At 41.8% G+C, this 13,042-nt stretch overlaps 1 protein-coding gene across 1 annotated transcript in view; it reads right to left on the reverse strand.

Annotated features, from left to right (window-relative positions):
• Window positions 1-10,659, reverse strand: part of LOC101746552 (uncharacterized) — a 36,529-nt gene extending 25,870 nt beyond the window's left edge. The window contains exon 1 of the mRNA XM_021353430.3: window positions 10,539-10,659. The gene's annotated coding sequence lies outside the window, so the exon portion shown is untranslated. The remainder of the gene's footprint in view (window positions 1-10,538) is intronic.
• Between the last annotated feature and the right edge of the window lie 2,383 nt (window positions 10,660-13,042).

Genomic DNA, 13,042 nt, shown 5'->3' on the forward strand with positions numbered 1-13,042 from the left:
CATTAACGGTGCGTTTAGGTACCTCAAGCACCGGTCACCGTCCTGTCCCCACCACTAAGAGTTCGACGAGTAAATTAACCCATAGACACAGCCCACCGAGTTTCTCGTCGGATCTTTTCAGTGGATCGCGTTTCCGATCCGGTGGTAGATTCTGCGAAGCACTGCTCTTGCTAGGGTCAGTGTTTGCAACAATCCGGTTTGAGCCCCGTGAGCTCACCTACTAGTTAAGGTTACGCTGAAATAGCCTCTCAAGCCTATTTAGCTTTGGTAGGGAAAAAAAAGTTTTTTTTTATTGCTTAGATGGGTAGACGAGCTCACAGCCCACTTGGTGTTAAGTGGTTACTGGAGCCCATAGACATCTACAACGTAAATGCGCCACCCACCTTGAGATACAAGTTCTAAGGTCTCAGTATAGTTCTTTATTCTTTCAGTATAGTGTCTTTGGCTCGACCACCTTCTGTCAGTTGATTGTCCGTAATGCGAATGTACTACGTGCCTGCATAAGTTCGTTATTCTTCTTCGCATCGTCTTCCTCATCACTAAGGATCATGATTTCTCTCGATGAGAGATTGACTTCTATTTGATGATGCCTCTCCATCCGTATTTCCTCTTTGGTGTCACGGAAAGCATTCCTTAACAAACGTAGCTAACAGATCGCCTAATGTTAATCAAAAGAGAGCCCGAAGTCGTGAAACACAAACGGGAATTGTGTTTTCTTTTTTCTTCGTCAATACAAAACGTCCGCAGCGTTACTTCCGTAAGTTTACTGTAACATCGCGTGACGCGGTCACATACACAATAAACACAGCCGGATTTCTATAATGTTTTCGAGGCACATAAATCTAGTTTTGAACGCGGCAGTAAAATTGCTACGAGAACAGGGCATTCGTATTTTTAAGTTAACTAGTGGTCGCCCGGTAGTCGAAATTCGACTATAATTCATTGAAATTATAAGTTTGTACACTATTAGGATTCTAGTTTCAAAGACTATTAAACTTCTATAATCACAAATTTCGCCAAGACTACACTATCGAAAAATATTAATAAAGACAAACAATATTTAATCTATTCTCAATTTGACAACAGACGTCAAGAACAAAAGTTTGACAATAAATAAACAGTATGCATGCGTGTGTGCGTCAAATACATGGTAGTGTGTGTAATGTTTTTTTTTATTGATTTAATGCATTTTTTAGGCAAATTAAAAAAAATATTAGCATTCTGCACTCCTTCTCTATATTCTCTATAAGTGTGGAAAATTTCATACTCCTCCGTCCGCGCAATTTTCGTATAAAGGGGTACAAAGTTTTCCTTCGCGTATTAATATATAGATATTTTTATTATTAACACGGTTAATTAGCTTGGTATGTTTGATTGTAATTTGGACGCATCTTACGATTCACAGCTCTGTGTCATTAGTGCGAGACTTCCCCTCGTTTGCTAGGGACGCTGTTCCAACTCCATACAAATTTGAGTTAACTTTTACGTGATCGAGAACGTTAAAAAAACTCGCACTAAGCACACTGGGCTCTCAAGATTTGCCGCTGTGTAACATGATGTAAAGTACTTGCATTTTTCTAATTTCGGAATAAAATACTGCGGCATTTTTTTTTGTGAGTCAAGATGCCGATCAATGAAAATGCTAAAAGTTTATCAATACATTTAAACTACATAGTTTTGATAATTAGGTAGGTTGTTTTTAAATTTAACTTCAAGCTCGGTAGGTAGTGGCTTGGCGCTGCCCCTGGCATTGCTGAAGTCCGTGGGCGACGGTAACCACTCACCATCAGGTGGGCCGCATGATCGTCTGCCTACAAAGGGCAATGGAGCGTTTGCCTCAGAACCTCAAATAAACCTGTTACGTTTGTACCTACTCCATGTTCATCGCGAGCTTACTAAAGGGCGGTCGGTTATTTTTCCTACCTAAACTCGACTTCGACGTCGTCGTGGCCTAACGGATAAGACGTCCGATGCATTCGTGTTGAGCGATGCACCGGTGTTCGAATCTCAGGCGGGTACCAATTTTTCTAATGAAATACGTACTCAACAAATGTTCACGATTGACTCCCACGGTGAAGGAATAACATCGTGTAATAAAAATGAAACCCGCAAAATTATAATTTGCGTAATTACTGGTGGTAGGACCTCTTGTGAGTCCGCGCGGGTGGGTACCACCGCCCTGCCTATTTCTACCGTGAAGCAGTAATGCGTTTCGGTTTGAAGGGTCGGGTAGCCGTTGTAACTATACTGAGACCTTAGAACTTGTATCTCAAGGTGGGTGGCGCATTTACGCTGTGGATGTCTATGGGCTCCAGTAACCACTTAAGAACAGGTGGGCTGTGAGCTCGTCCACCCATCTAAGCAATTAAAAAAAAAAAAAACCCTTTGGTCCGCAGGATCGGCAATGTAGTTGACAGTGGCCACCATGAGAGGGTTTTCGTGTCGTGTTGCTTTATCGAAATGGGTCGTCTCTAGCTAATGTAGCACTTATGTGGTAGATTCTGCCATTGCCGGTCCCAAGCCCGGATGAGAAAAGAGGAGGGTTGAGTAGAGCTGGACATTCCTACCGTAAAACATCAACGCCGAGCACTGGGCGGCGGGAAATAACCCAGCCCCCGGATCCAACCAGGGACCCGGAGCGGGACCAGTTGCCGTGAAGGACTAAATCCCTTCGAAATACTGATGTGGAAGGACGTGGGAACCCACCACAATTACATCCCAAGAGAGTCATGGACAGAGAAATGAAAAAACGAAAACATTTGAAAGTGATCTGTCGGGTGATCCGGCTGACGCCCGGCGCCTTTCGGTACCCGGTACCCGGATGGTGTGAAGTATGCTACCGAAGCTTCCAAAGAGGCGAACCTTCAGGCCTCTGCAGAAGGACATGTTATAAAAAACAAACTGTTTCAAGGCCATGACCACGACCCTCAGTAATGAGGAATCCGACGCAAGGAGGAGGAGGAGGAGCTAGCAACATCGTCAGGTTTGAGCCCCGTGAGCTTATGTACTAGCCCGGTTACGCTGGCATGGTCCCTCTAGACCAGTCTTTCTCAAAGTGGGCGATAACGCCCCCTGGGGGGCGTTTGAAACCTAGAGGGGGGCGTTAAGGGGCCCAGGAAAAAATGGGGGGCGTTGATGTGAGTTAAGGGGGCGCTGTAAAATTTGTAATTTCATTTACTTAATTTACCCATTACCGTCCAATGTCAAATAGTATAGTAAGCCTTAACAGCTCACTTATTGTAAACATTGCTTACTGTTTTATTTCTATATAATAATAGGTTGGGGAAAAAGTATCTTCGCATTTTTTAAGAAAATTCACAACATTTTTTAATATAGTTTATTCGCATTTAACTAAGTATGTCGGTACCATTTTGTTCGTACACAAACACAACAACTTTTTGCCATCTTGTAGGTAGGGACATGATCCCATTGCTATAGAAAATTTGGGGCTTCTGATCAAAATACCGCGACAATTGGTTTTGGCAGTCCTCTCGTGATGTTAACCTGACACTGCCTAAAGAATTCTGAAGAGACCGAAACAGGTAGAAATCTGAAGGTGCAAGGTCAGGACTATACGGCGGATGCATTAACACCTCCCAGCCAAGCTCTCTTAATTTTTCCTGAGTGGCTAAAGATGTGTGAGGTCTAGCGTTATCGTGATGAAAAACCACACCCCTTCTGTTGATTAATTCCGGCCGCTTTCTCTCAACTTCTTGCTTTAATCTCATCAGTTGTTCGCAGTAGAGTTTAGAATCGATGGTCCTGCCTGGTGGTAACAGCTCATAATGTATAATGCCCTTCCAACCCCACCACACACACAGCATCACCTTGTTGCAAGTTAACCCGGGTTTTGCCAGAGTCTGTGAAGCCTGACCGGCCTTTGACCACAACCTTTCTCGTACGTTCTTGTCGTACGTGATCCACTTTTCACCACCAGTTATCAGCTTCTTCAAAAATGGTTCGGATTCATTACGTCGTAATAAAGAATCACAAATGAGTACACGGTTCATTAGGTTTCTTTCAGTGAGCTTTTTTGTGTACCCAGTTTTTTCAAATGCGCCATAACTATTTTGTGGTCAATTCCCAGTTCTTCACTTACGTCATAACTACTGATATGCCGACTTGCCCCACTTTTTCAAAAATGGCATCGATTTTATCCATAATAGGGCGGCCAGAGCCACGTGCATTTTTGACATCAAAATTTTCGGATTGAAAACGCTTAAACCAAATTTGTGCTACTCTCACAGACACTGCACTAGGTCCATAAACATCGCAATATTTTTTCACGGCTGGCGTTGCTTTTTTACCTTTTTTGTAGTAAAATTTTAAATGTATCGAATATCTTCATTAGATTCACTCATCTTGACAGTACGAAAAATAAATAAAATCACAAATCTTCCTAATTTTAATTTAGAATTATCTTCTTTCGAACTTAAACTTTTAATGATACCAAAACCAGCCAGATACAAATAGTATAGCCAAGGAGATTTTATTACAAGTTCATACATTTTTAAGCTATTGCATAGCTTTTATCGCGAGCCTTGAGCGCGGCGACCGAATCATGAAATTCCGTAACGAAAAAAACCTAACATCCCTCACTCCGCCTACCATGTAGCTCGCGTTCAACACATTCACACGTTGCGCTTGTGTAGTGTTTGTGAATAAGCGCGTGGCGTGACGTCAAACTGCATGCGCATCATGAAAAGTCTGCCCATCTCTCTCTCGCACGGTTTAGCTTATGAGTATGAAGGGGACAGTTAAGGTTTTGCCTTTATTGAGGTTTAATATAGCGTGGTCTTGTTTTATTATTGTTTTAATATTAAATTATCATTGTCTAATTATAATGTCATAAGTTGATAAAAAATGCTATGCAATAGCTTTACCACCGCAGTTCCCGAGTGCCACACGTTTTTTTTTCTTTTGTCAAGAGGAAATCGCCGGACTTCCGCCCTTCACTAGGGGATAGAGGGCGGGGCATGTCGGAGTCGAACCGACTAAAACCTCTTGTCGCTCAACAACCAGCATCCAAACCTCGCATGAGACAGAGCTCATGAAAAGGCAAAGGGGGGAAAGTGAAGCGTTTAGTGCGGAGCACATCTCTCCCATCACCCTCCCCCTCGGGACGCCGGACTGGTGGTCGTCGGCGCCACGACCACCAGCCCTCTCGGTCGGCAGGCTGTCCGAAACCCGCCTAGATGGCGCCGGTTAGAATGGTCTATCCTACGGAATACCCCGCTGGGTCAGAACCAGCGTGAGTTGAGGATAGCCGGCCTTCCATCACCCGGATGCTCATGCGTAAAACGTGAGCAGATCAGCTTGCACGTCGTCTTCTTAGGTGCCCTTCGCCGGTCCCCAGGCCGACATGTGAGGTAGATCCGAAAAACTTAGAGAGCCAGGGCTTGGGCGAGATTCGCCTCCCTGGACCCCGCTCGATGGCGGCGGGCCTGTGCATCTCTCACGATCCCCGCCGCCTCCTTTAGCGAGATGGTGCACTCGCAGAAGTCAAGCATCGCCTTTCACGACTCGTCGTCACCGAGCATCGATGCCAGAACACTCGGCAACGACAAGTCGTTTCCTATTTTTGCGACGAGGACACGCCGCCGCCCCTTCCATGCGGGGCAGGCGACGAGCGTATGCTCTGCCGTGTCCAAGTCGCAACCACAATGGTGGCACTCAGCCGTCGGCTCGGCTCTGATCCGATGCAGGAACTCACCGAAGCAACCATGCCCAGTGAGTACCTGCGTGAGCCGGAAAGTGAGGCGTCCTCTGTCACGATTCACCCAATTCACAAGATCCGGGAGAATCGCCTCGACGGTCCTACGACCAGCCGAAGGATCGACCAGCCGCCTGGACCATGACTCCAGCACGGACCGCCGAGATTGGGCCCTCCGCGCTCTGACCACACCGGGGCTGGGACGCGCCACGCCCCGGGCACGAAGGTTAGCCCGCCACTGATAGTCAGCGGCGGGCGCCTCCGCCTCCAGGACCCAAGGCGGCGTCCCAGCCAGTACACACGCCGCCTCGAAAGAGATGGTGCGATAACCACGGATGATCCTGACCGCGATGGTGCGTTGCGGCCGTTGCAGTAACTTCGCTACCCCCACGGCCAGTGACTGGCCCCACGCGCGCGCCTCGTATAAGGCACGTCACCTGGTCAGGCCCCCCGATGTTGGGAAGAAGCCGGCTTAACACGCCGGCCACCCCGAACAAACGAGGGACCAGGTTCTGAAAGTGAACACGGAAGGTCCAACGACTGTCCAGAATCAGGCCGAGGTACTTCAACTGCACCCCGACCCGATACGGACGCCTCCAACCACGATATGGGCATCGACAGGTGGCACTCTCCGCGGCCTGTGGAACCACATGGCCTCGGTTTTACTGAGTGTCACGTCGAGGCCTAATCTCCTGATTTTGCCGATGACATGCGCCACCCCAGCGGTGGCAAGACGAGCAAACTCAGCAAAACTCCCCCCGGGACATAACCAGCGTGTCGTCTGCGTAACAGATTACGCTTAGGCCCGGGAGGATGGCACCTCTCAGTACCCAGTCATACCCGATATTCCACAAAAGGGGGCCGAGCACCGACCCCTGTGGAACACCGCGTACGACCGGGAACCTGTGCACGATCCCACCGTGCTCAGTACACGTGACCGATCTGTCCTCCAAGTAGGAAGCCACCAGTCGGCAAAGATAGGGGGGCACTCCGTGTCTTACCAGGGGCATTTTTTAAATAAAAGAACACTTATTGCGGCATAACTATAATAGTTAGACATATGCTGTCGCGACACTTTTTGTAAATAATAATGTTTTTTACAAAGTCGTAGTACATTATTTTATTCTATCATCAATAGTTTTCGTAGGGCACGCGACGTAAATAATATTTTAGGTAAAAAAAAATTACACCTTGGGTTATTGGAGTTTTAGTAAGGATACCTAATTTTTTCAAAAAAGAATATAGCCTATGTCACTCGGGAATAGTGAAGCTTCCAAATAGTGAAAGAATTTTTCAAATCGGTTTAGTAGTTTCGGAGCCTATTGAATACAAACAAACAAATCTTTCCTCTTTATAATATTAGTATAGATATAAATTTTTACAAATAATAAAAACGCTGACTTAGGCGGCGGTTTTTATTTGAACCAGTTCTAAATTTTAAACTAAAATTCTATGAAAAGTTACCCATATTTATCTATAATACGAAATGATATTAATTTATTTTTCGTAGTTTCCTTCCTTCTTGCGTCGATAATCCTCAGTGCTGAGGGTCGTGGCCTCCTCTAATAACTTTCTCCTACATCATCTTGCGCCATTCCTGCCTGTCCTCGGCTGTGTGGATAGCAACGTGGACTGAGGTATTGAGAGTGCGGAGGTGCATTGGAATCTTGAGCTCGGTAAGAATGGATTCGTTGGTTCTGTGTTCTGTCCAACGAATCCCGAGCATTTTCCTCCAGCACCACATCTCAAACGCGTCGATGCGTTGGCGGTCGGCTTTCTTGAGGGTCCAAGTCTCTGCGCCGTAGAGAAAAATGCCACCCAAACACGGTCCGTTTGGGACATAGCTCTCTTTGCCATACTGATTCGCCTTCTGAGGTCCTTTTCGGAGGATCCATTACTAGCTATGACGGAGCCCAGATAAATGAAATCCTCTACGACTTCCAGGTTTAGCTTATTCGTAGTTTAATAAGTTATTATTGTTAGTAGTATTATTTACTAGTCGAAATAGAAATTTTTAATTATCTTATGATGAGAATCTTATATTAATGAGAAAGATATTCAACAAAAATAGTTTCGTTCTAATAAATTAGCATAGTAATAGTACAGTGAACTAGCAATTTATTTTGGTAATTCTGAATTTTAACAAACATGTTGATGAGAAGAATTCATTTTTACTTTGCAAATTTGCAAATACACGCTCTGTAGCAATGTACGGACATATAATAATATGAAGAAACAATAATAGCATCTACAAATATACCTAGTCAGGTCATAAGTATTGTCACACAGTAAAAACTTTTCTTTTAGAATGCTGGCCACAAAAAAGTTTATTGAATTCGAATTTCGAATTGCTCATAAAAATAAAAAAACATACTATTAGAATTTTACTCATTTTTAAATATGGAGTGGACGCTTAAAGAAGACCGTGTTGCAGTTATTGCGTTGCATCGTTGCGGTTACGCGCCAATTCAAATTTTTAACATACTGAAAAATTTGAATATAACCAAAAGATTCGTTTATCGTACCATCAAACGATACAATGAAGACTCTAGTGTAGATGACAGGTCAAGAAGTGGTCACCCTCGGTCTGTTAGAACTCCAGGAGTGATAAAAGCTGTGAAGGCGCGAATTCAAAGAAATCCCAAACGTAAGCAGAAACTGTTGGCCCTTCAGATGGGGTTAAGCAGAACCACGGTGAAAAGGGTGTTAAATGAAGACTTAGGGCTTCGGGCATATCGAAGAAAAACAGGACATCGTTTGAATGCTCTCTAATGGACCTGAGACTGAAGAGATGCCGCGCTTTGTTAAAGCGGTACGCGGGAAAAAAATATCGGGATATTCTTTTTTCGGATGAAAAAATTTTTACCGTAGAAGAGAGCTACAACAAACAAAATGATAAGGTGTACGCACACAGTAGTGAAGAAGCGAGCAACCGTATTCCGCGTGTCCAACGAGATCATTTTCCATCCTCGCTCATGGTATGGTTGGGAGTTTCTTATTGGGGCTTAACAGAGGTACATTTTTGTGAGAAAGGTGTAAAAACGAATGCAGTTGTGTATCAAAATACAGTCCTAACGAACCTTGTGGAACCTGTTTCTCATATCATGTTCAATAACAGGCACTGGGTATTCCAACAAGATTCGGCGCCAGCTCATAGAGCGAAGAGCACACAAGACTGGCTGGCGGCGCGTGAAATCGACTTCATCCGGCACGAAGACTGGTCCTCCTCCAGTCCAGATTTGAATCCGTTAGATTACAAGATATGACAACACTTGGAGGAAAAGGCGTGCTCAAAGCCTCATCCCAATTTGGAGTCACTCAAGACATCCTTGATTAAGGCAGCCGCCGATATTGACATGGACCTCGTTCGTGCTGCGATAGACGACTGGCCGCGCAGATTGAAGGCCTGTATTCAAAATCACGGAGGTCATTTTGAATAAACTTTAGTGTCATAAGAATCTATGTTTTGTTAAGTTCATTTTGGTATATGAATGGTTACATAATGAATAAACTTGTTTCAATTATTTTACATTAAACATGTGACAGAATTTATGACCTGACTAGGTATATGTACTACGTGGTACTACATTTACTAAAATTAATACAACATTTATTAATTAAATTAATGAATTTGTGGTTTTAAAGTTTTAGGGGTGTATAAAAAATGGGGGGCGCTGAAAAATAATTGATTTTCAAAGGGGGCGGTAAAAGAAATAAGTTTGAGAATCACTGCTCTAGACCATCAGCTAAGGTAAATAAAAAAATACGACTTTCTTCAGAGACGTATATTACAAATCTCCACACTCCTAGGATAATGTAAATGCAATGGCTTTTGTTTTTGATAGCTAAAAGGTGTGTTGTTTATTAATTACGTAAAGTTGATAAATATATCCATTTAATATTGCTATTGGTGTATTAGTTCTGTTTTTTTTTTTTTTTTCGAATAGTACGTATTACTTATTGGTAGCTGGACAAAGCTAGCCTGTCTATCTCTGAATATCGAATTCAAAGAACAATTTCATATATTAAGTCAATTTGAAAATAATTAATTTGTGAAAAAGCATTGACTCCAAAAATAATAATTGAAACAACACTTTATATGTGATTTTAAGCATGTCGCTAAATCGGACATTTCGTAAGTGTATCTTTGAGAAATAAATTGCATTGATAACAGCATCAACATCACTTATTACAGACTTGATGAATAGTGGTTGTTAAGGTGGTTAAATGTAATGGCCTTTACACATATGTCAGTACTTATTAAAAATATTTGTAAAATCTACCATTTAAATTAGAATATTTGTAGGTAAAGAAAGTTATTCCTTTCTTTAATTTGAATTATGTCACGCATGCGCTGTCGACATGTTGTAAAGTCGAAAAGCCTTGACAGATAAACAATATGTCATTGTGTAAAATTTTATAAAAATAATTTCTATTTAGATAGTTACAAGATTATAAAATAAACTTTAAATGTCGTTTCTTTGTACTTTCGGAGCAACACATTGAAGTTTTATTTTAATAAAACCACATACCTAATAATCATTCTATATTTTTAAACGAAATCAGTCCCTAATTACAATTTTGGCTTGTCTAAGTCTCCAAAATAAAGTACCTATAGAAAGATAACATTTTTTTTAATACAAATATTTATATCCCTTTCTGAATTGTATAATGTTAATGGATTTTTTTTTAAATAAACTTTCATTATATAACTTTTGGTTGCGATTAATAAGTAAATACATATTAAATATAATAACATCACTTTAATTAACTTAATTTATATGTTATTGAACAAAAATAAAATAGCAAATCAAAAGGAACTTACCAAAAATTTTAACAAAAAAATATTGTTTTAATTGGCAACACAAAAATAAACACGCGCGAAATTGGTTGTAAAAAAACTCTATTCGATTTAAAACGCGTGCAATGCGATCACTGGTCCAATGGCGACTGGAATGAAACGCACTAAACAAAACGATTCGGAGAGAATGTTCGTAGGTATATACAGACAAATCAAATGATTGTATTAACCATAATATCTGAGATCAGAATTAATGATATTAAATTTTTCCAAATGGTCGCACCAGTGGCGGATTAAAGGTCCAGGAGCGCCCTAGGCAATCACTTTATCGGCGCCCCTGTACTGACCATAAATGGCCATCATAATACTATAAATTTTAACTAGTTGTTTTTGCAATTACGATGACGTTGTATCATCAAACCCTAGACTTTAGACCAGGACATTTAGTTATGTTATTTTCTTTATTTATTTAAAAATACTGAGCTCGCGTGCCCCTTGTAACTACACGCCCCTAGGCACGTGCCTAGTTTGCCTTACGGATAATCCGCTTCTGGGTAGCAGCGTGTAATATCTTTAACATTTAGCGCGCACCGGAAGCTAAGACAAATATATCCTGACACGATAACATTAGAGCTACGCGAACGAAAAATTGTTTTAATATTGCTATTCGCAATACATAGGTATACATATTATTAAAGTGGCTTTGCTTTATTGAACACCCAGAAAAACATTAACACGAAGATAAATAAAAGAAATAAAATCTGTGGGATGTTTTAACGACAGAGGGAATCACGTCGGGATCACCAGTGTCGAAGTCTTAAACGACGAAAGGAAGATCTTCCACCGAGCGGGTTTTATTTATTGCTTAGATGGATGGACGAGCGCACAGCACACATAGTGTTAAGTGGTTACTGGAACCCATAGACAGCTACAACGTAAATGCCGCCGCCCACCTTGAGATATGAGTTTTTCGCCGGATCTTTTCAAAGAGTTGCAATTCCGATCCGGTAGTAGATTTATTCGCGAAACAGCTGCTCTTGAGGCTTGTTAGGTCTCTTTGGGAGGCGCTCGGGCAGCTGTTAGCAAATCCCACCCCTCATGACTGAGCCTTTGCTCGCACACCTGTCCTGGTGAAACTGGAAAAGCCTCCGGGGGCTACGGGCCACCAGTAATCCTTCAATCTTAAAAAAAAACCATTGCTTATAATGGTGACTTAAACATCAAACTTAAATTACGTGTAAACAGTTTTTAAACAAGTCTGTTAATTATCAATTACGTCACGCTTGCATCGAAAGGAAACGAGAAGACACCGTGAGAATTTGTTGTTCCTACGTAATTACGTAATAAGAGATTGATCCCCTCATTTCAAAAATTTTTTTTTAAGGGAGTTTATGACCTGGTAACTAAGACATTTAAGTCAAATCTTATTTTAATTTATGTTGGTTCTTATTTTTATGAAAGAAAAATGATAATATGGACTGATATAAATGAAATGAAGATGATTAATTAGAGACATTAATCAACTGGGATGAAATTAAATGAAATGAGACGATAGGGGATGAAATATAATCTCAGTAAAATGGTGGTCATTTACTGAGATTTTTTCAGTGGACTTTTTGGAGGATCCCGAGAAGCTACGTCCAGCGGCTTTGATTCATTTTCCCACATTTATGCACTTTCACAGATATTAAACAGTTAATAAACCACCGTTATTACACATTTAAACCTGAACAACACTAAATAGACAAAAATAAAACAAATCATACAACTTCACTCCTCGCGTTCCCGCCAAAAAGTCTAATTTCAAAGTAATAATAAGCCACAGATAATAAATACACTTTTGGTGGTAGCCATTACAGAACACAAGATATTTGACAGATGCGTGAATCTCGCTTACGACATTTTCAAGATAAGCTTGCATATATACAAGTTCCGAACACTGACATTCGGACCGTTGGTCTACCGAGCAATATCACCCGCTCGGTGGAAGATTTTCCCTTCGTTGTTAAGCATCCCACACACTTATTATTTAAGGGTTATGGAGGATAGAACTAAGGAGTACCAACTTGTATAGGGGACAAGATTAAAAAAGCGTCCACCTGTAAACAGCAAGCTATCGTTCGAAGACTCGCAGTTCGCACGAATCTTTGCCCGATGTGGGAATCGAACCCACGACCCTCGGCGCAACAGTCGGGGACGTTAACTAATGAACCAACACGTCAGTCAGTATATCTATACATATAAATAAAATTGGAGTGTCTGTTTGTAATATTGAAATAGCCTCTTTTTACTACATGCATATGAATATATATACGGTATATACACCAAAATAACATTTTTTTTACAATTTTTGTCTGTCTGTCTGTTTGTTCCGGCTAATCTCTGGAATGGCTGGACCGATTTTGACGGGACTTTCACTGATAGGTAGCTGATGATATAAGGAGTAACTTAGGCTCCTTTTTTTAGACTAGCTTCGCCCTGCGGCTTCACCCGCGGTACGACAATAACCGCGGGTAACATCGCGGGAC

The sequence above is a fragment of the Bombyx mori genome, chromosome 24, assembly GCF_030269925.1.
Source record: "Bombyx mori chromosome 24, ASM3026992v2".
Taxonomy (NCBI): Eukaryota; Metazoa; Arthropoda; class Insecta; order Lepidoptera; family Bombycidae; genus Bombyx; species Bombyx mori.